Raw genomic sequence first — 21,409 nt, forward strand, 5'->3', positions numbered from 1 at the left:
GAGGCCAACGCCGCGGAGGGAGACGTAAAGATGCTGAGCTGTGGGCAGCTGCGGCGGAGGAGGGGCCCCCAATACGGGGAGTGCAGCTCTGCATCTGGAAAGGCGAGGAGACAGATCCCCCAGGGGGTCTCGGGAGGGAGTTGTGACCCAGGGAGACCGACTTCAGACCTCTAGTCCCCAGCACTGCAAGAGAGCAAATTGGCATTCTTTTAGACCACCACGTTTGTGGTCATTTGTTATAGCAGCCCTAGGAAACTATGACAGAAGGCATCTCCAGAACATGGGAAAGGTGGGGGTGAAGCAAAGAAGACTAAGGCCAGAGGCCAAGAAGCAGGGAGGGTCTGCAGACGTGGGGTGGAGGGGTGAAAGGGGGGAAAGGGGGGAAGGGAAGGGAGAGCTTTGGGTTGTCCACATTGGGGTCAGCGGAGGGGGGGAAAAGGGATCTGGCCATGACACCAGAAGCAGTTGTTGAAGACCTAAGAGGAAAGTAAGGTGGCCGAGATACTCACTCAGGATAAGATGATCTAGGTTTAAAAACAAGACAAAACAAAACAAAGGGGAAAAAATCTTTAAAGAATTTCAGAGGTGGAGAACGCAGCAGGTGGAAACGCTAATGGACAGTCCTGGAGGGAATTCCCACGAGGCCCTTTCAGACCAGCTAAGGCTGATGAGGGCATCCCTGTGACTGGAGAAGGAGAGCCGGTCCAGGGTCGCTACAGCCGTGATGCTTCAGAAAAAGCTCCAAGAGCTGAAGCACACAGTTCTTTTTAGCTGTAAAACACTGGATACAGACACAATAAAAGGAGAGACATTTTTAAAATTCAAAGTGAATTTTTAAGTAAAATTCATGCTTTTCAGGAATCAAGTGTTAGTGAATTCGAGCCCACGTTAAGATTTTCAAAGTAGAATTTGGCAAGTAAATGGATTCACTAACCCTAAACAATTTCCCTCATTTCTTCCCTACTTCAGATTAAAATTTTCACCCTATTTATTTTAGAACATGTGATGGCCAACTTTATATCTAGCGGGAGGTGATTCCAAAACATCATTTGCTTTGAACCAGAAATTTATTTTTCTCCAGAGAAATATTATTGTGAATTATGCTTGGGGAACCCAGACCAGCACCCTCAAATCTCAGCACACGCAATAAGATGAAAGAGTGTTGATGTGAGCCCCAAGCTGGAGCTCCTGTGAGCTCTGAGCTCCCTTGAGCTGCAGGCCTGAATTTCTCCTCATCCTGATGGAAATTCCACACTGTCTGAGCTCTAAGCTCTGTCCCCCTGAACCCTAGAGGACAAAGGAGTTGATTCAGGGCCTTGCAAACTCCCCTTGCCACAAAGTAGCATGCTGAAAAACAGAATCTTATAAAAAAAAAAAAGCAATACCTGGGGACTCCCCTGGACTCCGGCTGCAGGACCACTGGACAGCTGGTGGGACCAGGAGGTGGTGACCGTCACATACGTGGTCCTCAGGCCAGGCTGCACACGCAGTGCCTCCTGCACTTGCCATCAGAGGAATTCTCTTGGTGCTTGACTTCGAGCCCAGACTGAGATCTGGGCCCAGGATCACAGGAAAGGGGTTGGAAGAAAGAACAAGGATTCCAGTACACAGGAGAGCATCCGTTGTGACCCAGGTGGCCAGGATTTGTGGCCGAGCAGTAATAGCTGAGAGGGGAGACATCTGGGCCGGTAATTCTGTCTTCCTCCACCTCTGTGTGCCCCTCACTCCGCCCTCCCTGCTCTGTGCCCTGGCGGCTGACCCGGCCTGGATAATCCTGCCAGCTGGCCACCGGGAAGCAAGGGCCCGAGAACGGGGGCAGCTCCCTCCTCTTCACATCTCTTTGCACCGAGCCTGTGTCTCTGCCAGCAGCTCGGTCTTTCCTTGGTTACCTCTCCTGCCGGGAAGCCCTCACTGCCCGCTCCAGGGAGGGTAACAGCTGGTTCCCGGGTGCCCCAATATCCTTTGTTTTTCCTTGAACCTACTCACATGCCCCTGTCTAGTATCTGGTCGTTTTATTAGCGTCTCTTTGTTTGAACCATTTGGGCTGAATTAAGTTTCCTGCTGGGATACTCGTCACCTAAAGGTCAGAGAATGGTGTTCAGTCTTCCGTCCCCCACTAGCCCACCCCACCAAGGGGACACTGAAGTGCCACCCCGTGCTCCTTCTCCCCCCACCTCCTACATGGGAGATACCCTTTCATGCCTAACAGAAGTTACTCGGAGCCACGTGACTAAGGAATAGAGAGAAAGGGAGTAGGTTGGAAAGAGAGAGAAAAGAAGTGCTGCTGGGAGCTTAATTTGTAAAGCGAAGTAATGTCACAGTGTGGGAGGAGAGGGTGGGAAAATAAAGGACAATTCGGGGCTTTCTGTAGACTCTGAAACTACATACCCTTCAAGGATTTTTAGAAAACCATATATGGCTCTTCACTTATTTTGGTTGTTGATCTGTTTCTGTTTTTACTGACATGTAATTGACACATAATATTATATTAGTTTCAGGTGTACAACGTGATGATCTGGTATTTGTATATACTGTAAAATGATCACCGCAGTAAGTCCAGCTAACATCCATCACCACACATAGTTACAGTTTTTATTCTTGCAAGGAGAACTTTCAAGATTTACTCTCTTGGCAATTTTCAGATGTAGAGTATTATTAACTATAGTCATCATGCTGTGCATTACATCCCCAGGACTTATTTTATAACTGGAAGTTTGTACCTTTTGACCACCTTCACACATTTCACCAGTATGGAGATTCCTCAAAAAGATCAGAGTAGAACTAACCTATCATCCATCAATTCCACTACTGGTTATTTATCTGAAGGAAATGAAGACACTAATTGGGAAAGATATCTGCACCCCCATGTTCATTGCAGGATTATTTACAAAAGCCAAGACATGGAAATGGCCCAGGTGTCCATCAGTGGATGAACAGATAAAGAAAATGTAGATATATAGTCATAGCTATAGATATATACAATGGAATGTTATTCCTCCATAAACAGAAAGGAAATCTTGCCATTTGCTACAACATGGATGGACCTTGAAGGCATTATGCTAAATGAAATAAGTCAAACAGAGAAAGAGAAATACTGTAGGATCTGGTTTTTTGTCTAAATTTTTGATCTGTGGTTAAATCATGCAGGTTCTGGATGTATCAGGGTTTCATTTTTGGATAACGACATTTTTCTCCCTCTATAGAAGTGGAGCTCTTTTCTGAACAGAATTAGGTATCTTGAAGCCCCCTCCGCACATCCAATCCACTATCCCACATCCTTCCCAGAACGCTTTCTGAATGGATGGGGGTGGGTGCAGCAGGTCTGTTTTTTCCAGCCTAGTTCGTGGGCTTAAATGCCGGGCTTGCACTACCTATTTAGTAAGGATGCCGTGGCATTTCCCTGACAGAAACTGGAGACATTCACATCATTAGTCATCTTTTCCACCATTACCTTGGGTTTAATTTCAGGCTCACCCATTACCCAATGCTTTTTTCATTGCTTGATTTTTGACATCCATCAGGAAGGATCTTATTCATTCACTCCCCGAGGCAGTTATTTCCTGAGCTTTCACCGTTATGGACTCTTCTAGGACTCCGGATGGCATCCTATAATTATCAACATCTGACGACTTAAGTATTTTTTTGCTATTTCTTAATGTCTCTTTAGCCTTTTTTTGCATGCATTTCTCTTATTGCCATTTAATTTATGTTACAAGTATAACTTTGGAGCTGAAAATGGCATTAAAGCTCATTTACTAACCCATCCACCCACCCCCTCAATTAGCATCAGAAAATCAGACTCTCAGACTAGTTAAATGATTTTCACAGGGCAAGACGGCTAATTACCGAAAAATCAAAAGCTGGAACCGAGTCTTTCTATGTCTCAGGCCAAGATAACAACACTTTACTAATGTTGGATATTTTTTCATTTCTTTCAGAGTCTGATTTATTATACCTTCATTTATTGCTAAACAATACAAACAACAAGACGAAATCTGGATATTAAACCTCTGGGAATTTGATTTGTATTCAGAGCATGTTCTTGGATCTGTTCATTTCCTACAGACTAGATTTAGAGTAAAGATAAACAGGTTGATACACTGTCTTGCCCACCTCAGATAGAAGTCAGAGATCACGTAAGTGATGGATTTGGGAACCCAAACTGACAGGATATCTTAAATGTGTATGGAGAGTTTTGGTAAACAAGTCGGCCTGTAGTTATCTGTTGGCATCTTTGAGAGAGCAGCTCTGTGTAATGAGTGCAAAAGTGCTCTGTCGCTGGTGGTATAGGTTGGAGAGGTTTGCTACGGTTTCGTCTCCTAGGAGCTTAGAGTCTAAAATAACACCAAACGCTTATTATATCGTTTTGATACCCAAAAGGGCAGAAAAGCACACACACACAAACAGCCTAAAAATGTAATAAATGTGAATAAATATATGTGAGGGATGATCATTTATTTCTTCAAGACAGTAAGCTGTTCTATTTCAATGATATCATAAAGAGAGAGCAAAGGGAAACAAAGATAGAATATTTAATAAATCTAGCTGTAGAAGTATTACGGATATGTAGGTAGAGATATAAATGTACACCCACAATAACTGACATCTTCTTTTTGACCTTGTTTTGACCTAGACCTGGGCCCTAATCAGTCTGCAATTCACACTGCCTCATTAGAACTTAATGAGTCAGGTTCAGATCCCTAGTTTTTTCCCTGGCTGCAGACAGAACCAAATTAATTTCCAAGTGGCGACCTGAATTTTTTTTGAGCGGGTCTTAGTAAATCATAGAGAGAGATATTGACGGGGTTTCTGTTAACACGATTATCTATTATACACTGTTATCTGAGTGTAATTCCACCCAAAACTCAGGCGGTGGCAGGGACTCCGAAGGACCGAGCCCTGATCTCTCCCACACATCCTGTCACCTCCTGCTCAATCCTCAATGCTGTCCATTTGCAAGTCTGCCTCTACACTATACTTGCAAAGCCCCTTTTTTTGGCCTCTGCAGACCCGCCCTCCACCCACTGGCCCTCCCTGTCACTCTGGAAGGCCCACTGGATGCACCACATCCCTGGGCTCCCTTCCAGGTTCTAGCTGATCCAACCTATGGAGAGTCAGCAGATCAGAGGATAAAGAGAATCAGGACAGGATGCCTATTTCCCCAGGTCCATCCCTGCAGGGTTGCCTGGGGCTGACGCGGCCTTCCACGGAGGTCACTGCCTCTCTCAAGATGGGACTCTCTGAAAACTCTCTCCACATGCGCATCTGATTTCCAGTAAGTTCTCTCTCCTCTCAGCCCTTTGAGATGAGGCTGTGGTTACATCTCCATGGTTACTAGTTTCAAGCTACTGCACATCTCTAGAGCTATACCTGCATCCTGCTCCCACCATTGCAAATAGTTTCTTATTCGACCTACCTCGAATAATCCTAATTTGAGTATGTTACCTGTTTCCCGCTCTGGCCCTGGCTAACACACTTCTCAAAGTATTGTAGCCCTGTGACAAAAAGTCATTGTTTCCCTTATTTTGTACTTTTGACAAATCCTTGGAAAGTTTAGAGAAAAAGCTTTATGCTGGATGGCATTAGATGAGAAGTAGTGAATGTCTTTTCTGTTGTCCGTTCTCCTACTGGAGAACAACTCGAGGTGACCGCCATGGAGACACCACGAAGTCACTGTCACTCCAGACATCTGAGGGCAGAAAAGTGGTGATCCAGTTTTAGAAAGCACTAAATCTTGTACTAAAAGGGTGAAGTGAGTAGATACAGGTGAACAAACAAACAAACAAAAACCATTAAGAATATGTTCTCATTCTCTTTAAGCCTTTAGCTGGTTCAAGAGTTTAAAGGCAAGTCTTTAGAAATCACTCCGTTAGTAAGTCAACAGGACTATATGGTGGACAAACACGGAATGACAACTTGAGTAATGAGAAACCTATCAAGGCTGACCGGTCCTCTCTTCTGCAGCATGCTTGCAGGAGTTCTGAGCAGTCTGTGTGGTCCTGTCATCTTAGCTATTTTCTTGGAGGTGACAGGGCAGGATGGCGGTGGAACTTAACCACAGGTTCCTTAAAATGAGCTGCAGTCAATAAAGACCCACTGTTGGGAATGATGAAGTCCGGTGAATCTCATCTCAATGAACTGGTACAAAACCATGATTGTTGCTGCTGAACTTCGAGATAGACTTGGTAACACGTTGAAAAGGAGTCTATCAAAGTCGGAGATGTTTATCCCTGGAAAGAATCCTGAAAAACATCAATGTGGAGTCTTGGTTAAGTTTTCCTGATTATTTGTCTTGAAGGAAATGATGACAGATTATGCCAGTTAACTGGGTATATAGTACAATTTCTGAAATGTTTCCAAATCTAGAATTAATTTTAGTACACCAGAAATGTTGATTATCCATAGAATTCATGGAAGGAATTTGGGCAGGGCTGTATGACAACTATCTTCTGAAATAATAGCACTTTAAAAATAAAATAAGGCATTTTTTGCAGGTAAATACTGCTGACCTTTGAGTGGCTTGAATGTCAGATGCCTCTTCCACAAGCAGTATAAAATATGTAAGTGTGAAAATCCGTATTTATATGAAAATCCACACCATTTAATTTGATTATATAAAGAAGCAGATCAAGGAGTTCTTCCAAATCAAAGTTTGCAGTGTGGGATTTGCATAGGCAAACGGTGCCATGTACCAGCATTTCTTGCCTCCCTTCCTTCCCTCCTTCCCTCCTTCCTTCCCTCCTTCCCTCCCTCCCTCCTTCCTTCCCTCCTTCCCTCCCTCCCTCCCTTCCTTCCCTCCTTCCCTCCCTTCCTTCCCTCCTTCCCTCCCTCCCTCCCTCCTTCCTTCCTTCCCTCCTTCCTTCCACCTGTAGCGCCCCTTATAGTTGCTATTTTTTCTATCCGTCCTCCAGCTCATATGTGATGTCCTTTCAGATTTTGTATCTAATACTTTGATGGTCACAACATTGGTGACCTCACTCTAAGGCGTGTTTTCTTCCGCTCTGCATCATAATACAGAGCTGTGTCCCTGGGCTCTATCTGCAGCCTTTAGCTACAGCCTTTAGCAGGACTAAACCCTCTAGATATATTATATATGTTATATATATTATATATTATACATTTTACATATTATATATGTTCCAGGACAGTTTACCTGATGAGAAGTTCAGGAATTTTTAGCTGTTTTCGATTACAGAAGTTGGTTACTTTCTAGGTTTCGAGTGACTTATTTCAATACCTATCTACAAATAAAATTACAAGGGCTTATCTTTTAAAGTTGTTTCTAATTTGGCCAGTACCTCGTAAATCTCTTTACATCTTCTTTCTGTTGGAGTGATCAACTGAGATAAACATCTAGAGCTGTGATTATGAGTGTTATGAATTGGGTCTTCCTCTGAGATGCTTTGGGGTCCCTCTGTGCTGTAAAAAGTAAAGCGTTTCTTATGAAAGACCCATACACCAAATTTATTCCATGAAGGGCCATGTATGGTTTGAAACCCTGAAGACTGCAGACTCGAGAGCTTTGATAGGGTCTCGGCAGAGGTGGACTGAGGTCTCGTGAGGCCTGAAGTTATCACATTTAGAGTCCCTTTTATGGAAAAGAATGTATTATACATTGAAAATTAAGTACAGGGCCTTGGAAGTAGCTGGTGCAACTGAGCTGCCTGAAGCTTGAACTTCATTGACTTATTTGTAAATTCATCTCTGGATCTATGGAAAGATTCTCCCAAGAAACTCAGCCCCAGGCATGCCTGTTGGCCGTACTTGCAAAGGGGGATAGTGTTTGAGAAGACTTGGACCAGCTCACATGTGGGCTCTGAGCGTAACTGGGTGACCTGCACTCAGGTCTTGATGTGTCCCTGCAGGACAATGTACAGCCTTCTTCCAATGGCTCTGCTTTGTCAGTGCCACTTCTTCTTGGTGTCCTGATTAATCTCTCATTTATCTCTGGATTTGGAGCCCAATCTTGGCTCAACTTACGTGGCTAAGATCTAGAAACTGTACTTGGCTCTTGTGCCTCTCACTTTATATGGGAAATACCAGCCTGGACCATGACACTGACATTGAACACGACCACATGTAGAAGTTCTTCCCACAGCCTGCTGCTCTCATGCACCAGACCTCAATCCTCTGGATACAGATTCTGGTTCAGATTGAGAGTCTTGGGTTGCCTTTCCTTCTTTGCACAGAGTGATGTGGGCTTTTGGCTTGAAGTCAAGTTCTATTGTTGAAATCGTATCTCTAGGTAAGATTCTACCTATTCCATACTTCTTATCCTTCTTTGCAAGTTCAGTACGGTTGCACTTGCCTTGAGAAAAAGCCCATTGACGCAGGAGATCTATCTTCCTGACACAGCCATCAGTGAATTTTTATATAAATAATGTAGCATCTTGACATATCTTATGCTGGGACTTCTGAATATGATAACAATTCCTGGGGTTTCCTGCCATGTATAATCAAGAATACCTAATGCAGGATGATAAGAAAAGCTGTGACATTTCTGAGTCTTATTATGATCAATTTGAGATTGACAGAGTTTTCTCAAGTTATTCTTCATCTTATAGAATTTGAAGAGCAGAGAATTGGTGTGACTGTCCCAAACAGTGGGAGTTGACCTGCTCAAATCAATCTGTGAATACGGAGAAGTACAGTTTTCTAGGCTGGCAAAAACTCTCCACCTACCTACGATAGAAGGTGGTTGTATTACAATCCATTTGTTTCATTTCTGTGAAGTGCAATGATGCAAGGGCAAAGTTTTACGCTAGAAATGGTGGTTCCAAGAACAGAGGAGGGGTGTTGAGCGTCTCAGGTAGTCAAGCTTTTCAACTCTGTGGCGAGGCATTGGAGAACCAGGTGACAATGCGTCCATTTTACTTTTAGGAGTAACGCATCCTCTTTGTGCACCATAATGGGCCATTAAAACGTCCAGAAGTGCTAACCCGACTCAGAGGGGATGCACAGTTGGGATGTCAGAGCCCCTTCCTTTAGACGGCTCTCTAGACAGGTAAAGGAATTTGGCTTTGCAAGTTTTCAGGGATATTTCAGCCATGCAATGAAAACTGCCTCATGAATCTTTGTCCTCCCCCTTTGTAAATTAAAATATACAAACTAGGATACAATTTGAATAATGTCTACCAATAATTTGCCTAATGGCAGCTCTGTTTTATACTCCTTTAAAGGAGGCTGGCAAAAGTACAAATCAGTAATGAGAAAGTATAAAAAACAAAAGTAACTCATCCAGAACTAACAGAATAAATCACTTAAGGGAACATTAAGTCCTAATTGTAGAAACAACACACATTAATCACCCCTGGGGTTCCACCAGGGGACGGGTTTGCTGATAGGCATTCCACAGCCTGGCACAAGGGAGGGAAAATACAGATGCAGCCGAAAGATCTAAGTTTCAGTGCAAAGGTGTACATTCAGAAGCCTAGGTGGGCGTATGGTTACATCATTTTGAACTTTATAACGGAGAGAAAACCCTGGCAACACAACATTAGTGTTGCGAACTCAGGCGCCCGTAAAGGAGGCCATTCTCCTTGGAATGTCACCGAGCTTTCTTCTGGCTTCAGTTAAAGGCATTCAACATAAGGCAAAGCTCAACTAGGAACTGTTAAATGTTTCCATTACCTTCAGGTTGGGAGGCAAGAAATTTCAAATGATGGTCACTACCAACTTCTCAACTGAGCGGAATTGGCCAGTTATGACCACTGGTTCTCACTGTAGAAGCAACTTCAGCTTCTAAACTAAATTAAACAGCCTGAGCAATGAGAACCCATGACGGGTCTGAGGTCTGGAGTCAGACAGACCTGTGTTTCTGTTCCGCTTCTACTGCGCACTGGATGGAAGGGGTCTCCATGCCCTGCCTCTCAAACGGGGACGCTAATAGCCACAGGCAGGGTCGGTGTGCGGATTTCTGGTAATGTACATGGAGATTCTAATATAATACATGGCTCCAGGAGAAAATAAGTGACAGGAATACCGTAGCCTCTGAGAACAATCCGCTGGTGCCTATGGGGGAGGGGAAGCTGGTGACTACAGGGAAATAGCTCCCAATCAAGTCTAATTCACTGTCAGTCTCCTAAGCATTTTTGTGTGGCCCATCCATCCCTGGACAATTTTCTTATGTACAAGCTCCCAGAAGCAAGAAGGAGATAAAATGCAAAGTGAAATGTAGAACTCCAAGTGAATTAAAGCATCTGTCAGCATGATCAGTCCTAAATCGAAAAGTAAACTTAATTAAAAAGAAAAGAAAACTCTTGTTGCTGCCATAATGAAGTTCAGGGTTTTGAGGCTGACAAAGAGGAAGCTGTGCGGAAAGGTTCATAATTAAATGATGGGGTAAAATTATCACAGGATGTTTACTCTGCAATCTATGCTCAAATTTATTTATTTTCTTGCCTTCCAAAAATAAAGGCTATAAAATTGAGCGCACAATTAAATTATACCTGTAGCGCCCCCAATTAACCAAATCCTGGAACATTTCAATTTGTGTGATCCAGCTGTGTGCATCCAAAATTGCACATTAGGGGCTGGGAAATGTCTCCTTTAAGCTTGTTTCCTGGCACAGGATTTAAAAACCTGGCTGGTTAATAGCGCTCTGCACTCCTTCTAGCCCGGTCTTGCTGGCCCTGAAGGTCAAGCAAGAGGCTGCAAGGTCAATTCGCAAATGAAGTGTGAAATATAGACCTTGGATTTTGGTGAGGAGAGAGATGGCGCTGGGGCTGAGGCGAGCTTCTCTGATGGGATTAGAGGATCCGCTGTGGTTAAAATGGTCAGCGTTCGGATGGCAGCAGAGTTTTCTCGTTAGTAAATTGTTTTAAACATGCTTAGTTATCCACCACTCAGATCAAACACATGCCAGCATTCTGGCATATTTTGTTTAGTTTAGATACATGTATATGTAGAACTGAATCCCTTTGCTGTACACCTGAAACTAACACAACATTGTTAATCCACTATACTCCAATATAAAATAAAAATTTAAAAATAAATAAATGAGATATAATTAAAATTTTTTAGTTTAGGCTCCCACTTTACCTCCTTCCTTTATTCCTCCCTTTCTACTCAAAGTGCTATTAGTATATGAGGTTACCATGCATTTATAATATTTTAAGTACATACGTATGCGTTCATACCCATTCTGTAGTGTTTTCTTGTGTATAAATTCATTTCAATAAACAAAATGTTCCTGTATGGGCACACAGAGACATATAAAGGATGCTCATTGCAGCCTTGCTTATAATAGCTAAAAAATTGAAAATAACCATATTCTCACCAATAAAGGATTATTTATTCATTAGTTTATTCATACCACGAAATACATTATAACAGTTTAAATGAATGAACCAGATCTCTCTGTGTTAATATAAATATCTCTAAAATATAATTTTGAATGAAAAAAGTTGCATTTGAGATTTTGAGTGAATAACGTCAGGCCTAGAAGCGTGGATGGGAAAACCCCCAGGGTCCATGTGCGTGAGATGCAGGAAGAAGCTCAGCAAATGGGGCTCTTAGATGATGCTTCCCAGGTGTTCCCACAGCCAGGTGGGCCGAGTGACAGTTCTGGTCAGTGTCACGTTGGAGAGGTCCGGTTCACCTTTCCCGGGCCTGACCCGTTCAGGCGTCTCCCAGGAACCTTTCCCACTGCTGCCCGGATGCAGACGACCCCGTGGAGATGCTCAGCCCCGGGGGATGGCGGAGCCGGGAGCCTCGCCGGTAACACGGGCTGTGCTATGACATGGCCGAGAGGCACAGCTTCCCTGTGTCAGGACACTGGCATTTGTGATTGTGGCTTCTCCTGACATGCTCGCCTCTCCAGGAGCCTCTGTGACGCTGGCCGTCAGTGAGTAGTTTGCAGGGCAAGAGCAGGAACGGCTGCGGACGGACCAGCCCCGCGTCTCCTCCACATGGCTCAGCTCTGCTCCCACCATCCATCCGCCGTGGCTACATCCGAAGTGGGCGCCTGGCTTCCTGGGCCCCCGCCACAGCACCCCTGGCCCTGCTGCTGGTGAGAAGTTAGAGCAGAATTTCATGTAATCACAGGCTTTTTAGTGCAGAGCCATCCTTTGTCTGGAGAGCATTTCTCTAAAAAACGTAGAAGGTACCCAGTATATTTGCCTTCTTCCCTATGCTAACAGCCGCATCGGAATTCATACACACACATCTTCTTTCGTGATTTTCCTGTTTCCCCGTACCTTACTCTCAATTCTTTGTGAAGGTTCCCTTAAGAATGCACATGGGCTTGCATGGGAAAGCCAAAGGCTTAATCTAGTATTTGCCCTGGGTTACTTTAGCTGAGATTGTTTAATGGGCCATTTTCACGCAATTGTTTGTTTTAAATAAAATCTTTGAAAATGATCATTTTAGAATTACAGAAACGTTGGAAAAATAGTGAAGAGTTTCCATACAACCTTCACCCAGTTTCCCCCTATGCTAACGTCTTATCTAACCATAGCACAAGTATGGAAACTAGAAATGAACTTGGCCCTAATCTACAGAACCTTCTACAAAGTTCATCAGTCGTCCCACTAGTGCCCTTTTTTCTGGGCTGGGGTCCAGTCTGGGATCGTACGTTACATGCAGGCGCCTGGTCCCCTTGGTCTGAACAAATCTGTGTTCTTCACGTTTTTTTTTGGAATGACCTTCCACTTTTGAAGAGTAAGTTCAACTACTCTGTAGAATGTCACCCAATTTGGATATGTCTGATGTTTCCTCACGATTAGATTCAAGTCATATCTTTTTGGCAGGAATACATCAGAAACAATGTGCCCGCCCCAACGCATTTCCAAGGGGCGTGGAATGTAGGCCCAGCATCTCACTGCCGATGGTGTTAACGCTCATCTTCATTGCTCTGTTAGGGTGGTATCTTCAGGCTTTCTCCACTGTAAACTCACCATCTTTCCCTTCGTAATGAATCAGTATCTTGAAGGAGATAGTTTGAGGCTAGGCAGCTACTCCATTTCTCATTGTAGTTTCACTCACTAGTGTTAGTATTTATTGATGATTTTTCTCTGCAGTAATTGCTGCTGCAGTATTGACGTCACGGGGCTACTTCTACTCTTCCCAGTCCTTCTACATTTATTAATTGAAATTCTGCTGTGAGGAGGAGTTGTCCTTTATTCCTCAAATATTTATTTATATCAATACTGAATCTGGATATTTATTCCCTCTGAGGATTATAATCGAATCCTCTGACTATTTACTTTGCTGCTCAGATTGTCCCAGCATTGGACACTGAGGGTTTCTTCAAGTTATTTCTGTGTCCTTTCAACATGTCCTTGTTATTTGCTGAGCATTTCCTTACTTTCAGGAACCACAAGATGTTTGGGCTCATTTTGTATTTTCCTTGTCCAGAACCAGTCATTTCTCCAAGGAGCCCTGGTTTCCTTTATGCGAGAATCTTATTTAGAAACCAACATCTGGGCTGTGGGTACATTCACTGCTTCTGGGGTGTCACTGCCTTTAGGTGTCCCCAGGGCACACAACTAGGAAGCGTATGTAGTTTTTGTAACACACACATATACAGTCGTCTCTCGGTATCCGTGGGGGATTGGTTCCAGGAGTTCCTTATACAAATGGTGTAGTACAATAAATACAGTCAGCCCTCTGTATTCCTGGGTTTTGCTTCTGTAGCTGTGGATACAAAGGGTTGTGGTACAGGTTTCCCCTGTTATCCGAAAGTAGAACATTCCTAAGGAAACTTTTGTAAGCCGAAAAGGCACAAAGTAAAGAAGCAATTAAAGAAGCAATTACTTGTTTTCATAAAAGTGATATCCTCTTCTTTCCCTTAGTGAAAACAGGTACTAGTGTACGTCTTTCGTGAAAGCAAGGTGGCGTAAAGTGAACTTTTGAAAAGCTGGAGATTCCTGTACACATAGGTCAATCTATTTCAGTTTTGATATCTCTGCACATGTATTAAACCCATAAATCCATACCGGTACCTCTGATTCTAACCCAACACCACGCTGTCATTATAGTCTCTCCCCTTTCAGCGATTGTAACCTCTTTATATTTTAGTATTTCAGTACTGTGACTTCTTTCTACAACAGCGAGATACCTGGTTTTCTTTTCCATATTTTCATAGTTCAGTACTAGTATGCATGTAAAACTAACCCTTTGAGAAAAACGTTTATTAACTAGAATAAAATATTTGTGTATATTCCTTTTTGTCATAAATCTTAGAGTATACAATCAAAATGGTGTTTTCCATAGTTACTTAGGCTAGTTTGTTTCTTTTCTATGCCCTACATTGCGATTATGTAATTAAGCAATCTTTTTCTAAAACAGATTCATTTGTTACAGCTGGTATTAAATTTGAGTGCCATTCACATCCTAGTTAATTTTAATTTATTATTTTGAGTGTATATGAAGCTTTACCATTGTGCTAAAAGTCAGAGCTACTAAGAAAAGAAGCTGTATTAAGAGAAATGTCACTGCCCCATCATTCCTATTATCTTATGGCCTTTTCCTCCCTGTGCAGGTAACCAGTCTCACTAATTTCTGTTTATCCTTCCTGTAACTCTTTTGCACACAATGAGGAGACACATATAAGTTTTTGTATACCCCATCTCTCTTACGTGAAAGGTGGCACAATACAGATACTCTTTTGGACTTTTCCTTTTTGCATTTATCAACATATCAAAGAAATCTCTATCACTGCGTAGATCTTCCACATTTCTTTACAGTTGCATGGTACTGGTACTCTGTTTTGTGGATGTGCCAGAGTTTATTTAATCATTCTTCAATGTACGGGCATCTAGTCTCTTTCAAATATTTTGCAAGTACAAACGCTGCCACAATGAATAATTTTGTGCATGTTTATTTTCATATTGTTGAAGATGTACCTTCAGCGTACATTCCTAGAAGTCATATTGCTGGATCAAAATGTAAGTATATTTATAGTTTTACTAAATATTGCCAAATTCCTCTCCCCAAGGGTTGTGCTTGTTTGCATTTCTACCCAGCGATGTACAGAAGGTGTAATTCTTCACAGCCACACCCACAGGATGTATTGTCAGACTTTTTCATGTTCTCCAATCATCATTTCAAGGTGTCTGTGTTGTATTATTTTGCATTTATCTAATTGTGATTAACTTTGAGTAGTTTTCAAGTGCTAAGAACCATATGTATATATATGTATATGTGTGTGTGCAAATTTTTTCACTCAATTTTTTAAGCAAACACAATAATAGTAGTACACTTTATTGATGCATTTGACACATTATTAGTTGGCAGCTATAGTGGCGAGATAATATAAAGGAAGACAGTTATTCATGGAGTTTTAGTTTAGTGGGGGAGACCAGTTATGAAGCACTTTACTTTTTTTTAATCACATTTTTTATTTTGAGAAAACTGTGGGTTCACATGCAATTATAAGATATAGAGAGATCATGGGTACCCTTTACACAGCTTCCCTGAATGCAAGCTGCAGTAATGGCTAAAAAAAAATAGAACAGCAAATGCTGGTGAACATATGGATAAACTCAATCACTCACAGGCTGCTGGCAGGAATATAAAATGGTGGAATCGCTCTGGAAGTCAGTTCGGCAGTACTTCACAACTGCAGTACAATATACGACCGGGATACTGACGTTGATGTACTCGAGACACAGAATAGTCCCATCGTCATGGGCTCTCTCTTGTGCTTTTACAGCCACACCTGCTTTCCTTCTGTCCCTACTCCTTCCCTCACCCCTAAGTGACCACTGTTCTGTTCTCCGTTCCTATCATTTTGCCATTCCAGGAATGTTTTATAAATGGAATCACATAGTCTGCAACTTTTGGGGACTGGCTTTTCCTCTTATAATAGTGTTCTGGAGATTCATTCAGGTTCTTGCATATATCAATAGTTATTTCTTTTGATTGCTGGGTAGTATTCTATGGTAGGACTATTTTGCTATCAACAGTTTATCTAACCATTCACCCCTTGAAGGACATCACACTTGTTCTCAGCTTTTGGCTATTACAAATAAAGCTGCTGTGAACACTGGTGCAGAGGTTTTTGCATCAGCTTGTTTTCATTTCTTTGGGATAAATGCCCAGGAGTGCAATTCTGGGTCATATGGTAGCTGCATGTTTAATTTTTGAAGACACTGCCGAACTGACTTCCAGAGTGATTCACCATTTTATATTCCTGCCAGCAGTCTGTGAGCGATTGAGTTTATCCACATGTTCACCAGCATTTGCTGTTCTATTTTTGTTTTAGCCATTCTAATAGGTGTGTAAGAATATCTCGCTGCAGTTATCTAATGGCTAGGGGTGTTAAGTATCATTTTTTTTTTAAACATCTTTATTGAAGTATAATTGCTTTACAATGGTGTGTTAGTTTCTGCTTTATAACAAAGTGAATCAGTTATACATATACATATGTTCCCATATCTCTTCCCTCTTGCATCTCCCTCCCTCCCACCCTCGCCATCCCACCCCTCTAGGTGGTCACAAAGCACCGAGCTGATCTCCCTGTGCTATGCGGCTGCTTCCCACTAGCTATCTATTTTACATTTGGTAGTGTATATATGTCCATGCCACTCTCTCACCCTGTCACATCTTACCCCTCCCCCTCCCCATATTCTCAAGTCCATTCTCTAGTAGGTCTGTGTCTTTATTCCCGTCTTGCCACTAGGTTCTTCATGGCCTTTTTTTTTTTTTCCTTAGATTGCATATATATGTGTTAGCATACGGTATTTGTTTTTCTCTTTCTGACTTACTTCACTCTGTATGACACACTCTAACTCCATCCACCTCATTAAAAATACCTCCATTTCATTTCTTTTTATGGCTGAGTAATATTCCATTGTATATATGTGCCACATCTTCTTTATCCATTCATCCGATGATGGACACTTAGGTTGCTTCCATGTCCTGGCTATTGTAAATAGAGCTGCAATGAACATTTTGGTACATGACTCTTTTTGAACTATGGTTTTCTCAGGGTATATGCCCAGTAGTGGGATTGCTGGGTCATATGGTAGTTCTATTTTTAGTTTTTTAAGGAACCTCCATACTGTTCTCCATAGTGGCTGTATCAACTTACATTCCCACCAACAGTGCAAGAGTGTTCCCTTTTCTCCACACCCTCTCCAGCATTTATTGTTTCTAGATTTTTTGATGATGGCCATTCTGACCGGTGTGAGATGATATCTCATTGTAGTTTTGATTTGCATTTCTCTAATGATTAATGATGTTGAACATTCTTTCATGTGTCTGTTGGCAATCTGTATATCTTCTTTGGAGAAATGTCTATTTAGGTCTTCTGCCCATTTTTGGATTGGGTTGTTCGTTTTTTTGTTATTGAGCTGCATGAGCTGTTTGTAAATCTTGGAGATTAATCCTTTGTCAGTTGCTTCATTTGCAAATATTTTCTCCCATTCTGAGGGTTGTCTTTTGGTGTTGTTTATGGTTTCCTTTGCTGTGCAAAAGCTTTTAAGTTTCATTAGGTCCCATTTGTTTATTTGTGTTTTTATTTCCATTTCTCTAGGAGCTGGGTCAAAAAGAATCTTGCTGTGATTTATGTCATAGAGTGTTCTGCCTATGTTTTCCTCTAAGAGTTTGATAGTGTCTGGCCTTACATTTAGGTCTTTAATCCATTTTGAGTTTATTTTTGTGTATGGTGTCAGGGAGTGTTCTAATTTCATACTTTTACATGTATCTGTCCAATTTTCCCAGCACCACTTATTGAAGAGGCTGTCTTTTCTCCACTGTATATGCTTGCCTCCTTTATCAAAGATAAGGTGACCATATGTGCGTGGGTTTATCTCTGGGCTTTCTATCCTGTTCCATTGATCTATATTTCTGTTTTTGTGCCAGTACCAAACTGTCTTGATTACTGTAGCTTTGTAATATAGTCTGAAGTCAGGGAGCCTGATTCCCCCAGCTCCATTTTTCGTTCTCAAGATTGCTTGGCTATTCGGGGTCTTTTGTGTTTCCATACAAATTGTGAAATTTTTTCTTCTAGTTCTGTGAAAAATGCCAGTGGTAGTTTGATAGGGATTGCATTGAATCTGTAGATTGCTTTGGGTAGTAGAGTCATTTTCACAATGTTGATTCTTCCAATCCAAGAACATGGTATATCTCTCCATCTATTTGTATCATCTTTAATTTCTTTCATCAGTGTCTTATAATTTTCTGCATACAGGTCTTTTGTCTCCTTAGGTAGGTTTATTCCTAGATATTTTATTCTTTTTGTTGCAATGGTAAACGGGAGTGTTTTCTTAATTTCACTTTCAGATTTTTCAGTCATTAGTGTATAGAAATGCAAGAGATTTCTGTGCATTAATTTTGTATCCTGCTACTTTACCAAATTCATTGATTAGCTCTAGGAGTTTTCTGGTAGCATCTTTAGGATTCTCTATGTATAGTATCATGTCATCTGCAAACAGTGACAGCTTTACTTCTTCTTTTCCGATTTGGATTCCTTTTATTTCTTTGTCTTCTCTGATTGCTGTGGCTAACACTTCCAAAACTATGTTGAATAATAGTGGTGAGAGTGGGCAACCTTGTATTGTTCCTGATCTTAGTGGAAATGGTTTCAGTTTTTCACCATTGAGGACAATGTTGGCTGTGGGTTTGTCATATATGGCCTTTATTATGTTGAGGAAAGTTCCCTCTATGCCTACTTTCTGCAGGGCTTTTATCATAAATGGGTGTTGAATTTTGTCGAAAGCTTTCTCTGCATCTATTGAGATGATCATATGGTTTTTCTCCTTCAGTTTGTTAATATGGTGTATCATGTTGATTGATTTGCGTATATTGAAGAATCCTTGCATTCCTGGGATAAACCCCACTTGATCATGGTGTATGATCCTTTTAATGTGCTGTTGGATTCTGTTTGCTAGTATTTTGTTGAGGATTTTTGCATCTATGTTCATCAGTGATATTGGCCTGTAGTTTTCTTTCTTTGTGACATCTTTGTCTGGTTTTGGTATCAGGGTGATGGTGGCCTCGTAGAATGAGTTTGGGAGTGTTCCTCCCTCTGCAATATTTTGGAAGAGTTTGAGAAGGATAGGTGTTAGCTCTTCTCTAAATGTTTGATAGAATTCGCCTGTGAAGCCATCTGCTCCTGGGCTTTTGTTTGTTGGAAGATTTTTAATCACAGTTTCAATTTCAGTGCTTGTGATTGGTCTGTTCATATTTTCTATTTCTTCCTGGTTCAGTCTCGGCAGGTTGTGCATTTCTAAGAATCTGTCCATTTCTTCCAGGTTGTCCATTTTATTGGCATAGAGTTGCTTGTAGTAATCTCTCATGGTCGTCTGTATTTCTGCAGTGTCAGTGGTTACTTCTCCTTTTTCATTTCTAATTCTATTGATTTGAGTCTTCTCCCTTTTTCTCTTGATGAGTCTGGCTAATGGTTTATCAATTTAGTTTATCTTCTCAAAGAACCAGCTTTTAGTTTCATTGATTTTTGCTATTGTTTCCTTCATTTCTTTTTCATTTATTTCTGATCTGATCTTTATGATATCTTTCCTTCTGCTAGCTTTGGGGTTTTTTGGTGCTTCTTTCTCTAATTGCTTCAGGTGCAAGGTTAGGTTGTTTATTCGAGATGTTTCCTGTTTCTTGAGGTAGGCTTGTATTGCTAGAAACTTCCCTCTTAGCACTGCTTTTGCTGCGTCCCATAGGTTTTGGGTCGTCGTGTCTCCATTGTCATTTGTTTCTAGGTATTTTTTGATTTCCCCTTTGATTTCTTCAGTGATCACTTCGTTATTAAGTAGTGTATTGTGTAGCCTCCATGTGTTTGTATTTTTTACAGATCTTTTCCTGTAATTGATATCTAGTCTCAAAGTGTTGTGGTCGGAAAAGATACTTGATACGACTTCAATTTTCTTAAATTTACCAAGGCTTGATTTGTGACCCAAGATATGATCTATCCTGGAGAATGTTCCATGAGCACTTGAGAAAAATATGTATTCTGTTGTTTTTGGGTGGAATGTCCTATAAATATCCATTAAGTCCATCTTGTTTAATGTACAATTTAAAGCTTGTGTTACCTTATTTATTTTCATTTTGGATGATCTGTCCATTGGTGAAAGTGGGGTGTTAAAGTCCCCTACTATGATTGTGTTGCTGTCGATTTCCCCTTTTATGGCTGTTAGTATTTGCCTTATGTATTGAGGTGCTCCTATGTTGGGTGCATAAATATTTACAATTGTTATACCTTCCTCTTGGATCGATCCCTTGATCATTATATAGTGTCCTTCTTTGTCTCTTGTAATAGTCTTTATTTTAAAGTCTATTTTGTCTGATATGAGAATTGCTACTCCAGCTTTCTTTTGATTTCCATTTGCATGGAATATCTTTTTCCATCTCCTCACTTTCAGTCTGTATGTGTCTCTAGGTCTGAAGTGGGTCTCTTGTAGACAGCATATATATGGATCTTGTTTTTGTATCCATTCAGCCAGTCTGTGTCTTTTGGTGGGAGCATTTAATCCATTTACATTCAAGGTAATTATCGATATGTATGTTCCTATTCCCATTTTCTTAAATGTTTTGGGTTTGTTATTGTAGGTGTTTTCCTTCTCTTGTGTTTCTTGCCAGAAAAGTTCCTTTAGCATTTGTTGTAAAGCTGGTTTGGTGGTGCTGAACTCTCTCAGCTTTTGCTTGTCTGTAAAGGTTTTAATTTCTCCATCAAATCTGAATGAGATCCTTGCTGGGTAGAGTAATCTTGGCTGTAGGTTTTTCTCCTTCATCACTTTAAGTATATCCTGCCACCCCCTTCTGGCTTGCAGAGTTTCTGCTGAAAGATCAGATGTTAACCTTATGGGGATTCCCTTGTGTGTTATTTGTTGTTTTTCCCTTGCTGCTTTTAATATGTTTTCTTTATATTTGACAGTTTGATTAATATGTGTCTTGGCATGTTTCTCCTTGGATTTATCCTGTATGAGACTCTCTGTGCTTCCAGGCTTGATTAACTATTTCCTTTCCCATATTAGGGAAGTTTTCAACTATAATCTCTTCAAATATTTTCTCAGTCCCTTTCTTTTTCTCTTCTTCTTCTGGGACCCCTATAATTCGAATGTTGGTGCGTTTAATGTTGTCCCAGAGGTCTCTGAGACTGTCCTCAGTTCTTTTCATTCTTTTTTCTTTATCCTGCTCTGCAGTAATTATTTCCACCATTTTATCTTCCAGGTCACTTATCCGTTCTTCTGCCTCAGTTATTCTGCTATTGATCCCATCTAGAGTATTTTTAATTTCATTTATTGTGTTTTTCATTGTTGCTTGGTTCCTCTTTAGTTCTTCTACGTCCTTGTTAAATGTTTCTTGCATTTTGTCTATTCTATTTCCAAGGTTTTGGATCATCCTTACTATCATTATTCTGAATTCTTTTTCGGGTAGACTACCTACTTCCTCTTCATTTGTTAGGTCTGGTGTGTTTTGACCCTGCTCCTTCATCTGCTGTGTGTTTTTCTGTCGT

The sequence above is a fragment of the Balaenoptera musculus genome, chromosome 13, assembly GCF_009873245.2.
Source record: "Balaenoptera musculus isolate JJ_BM4_2016_0621 chromosome 13, mBalMus1.pri.v3, whole genome shotgun sequence".
Lineage (NCBI taxonomy): Eukaryota > Metazoa > Chordata > Mammalia > Artiodactyla > Balaenopteridae > Balaenoptera > Balaenoptera musculus.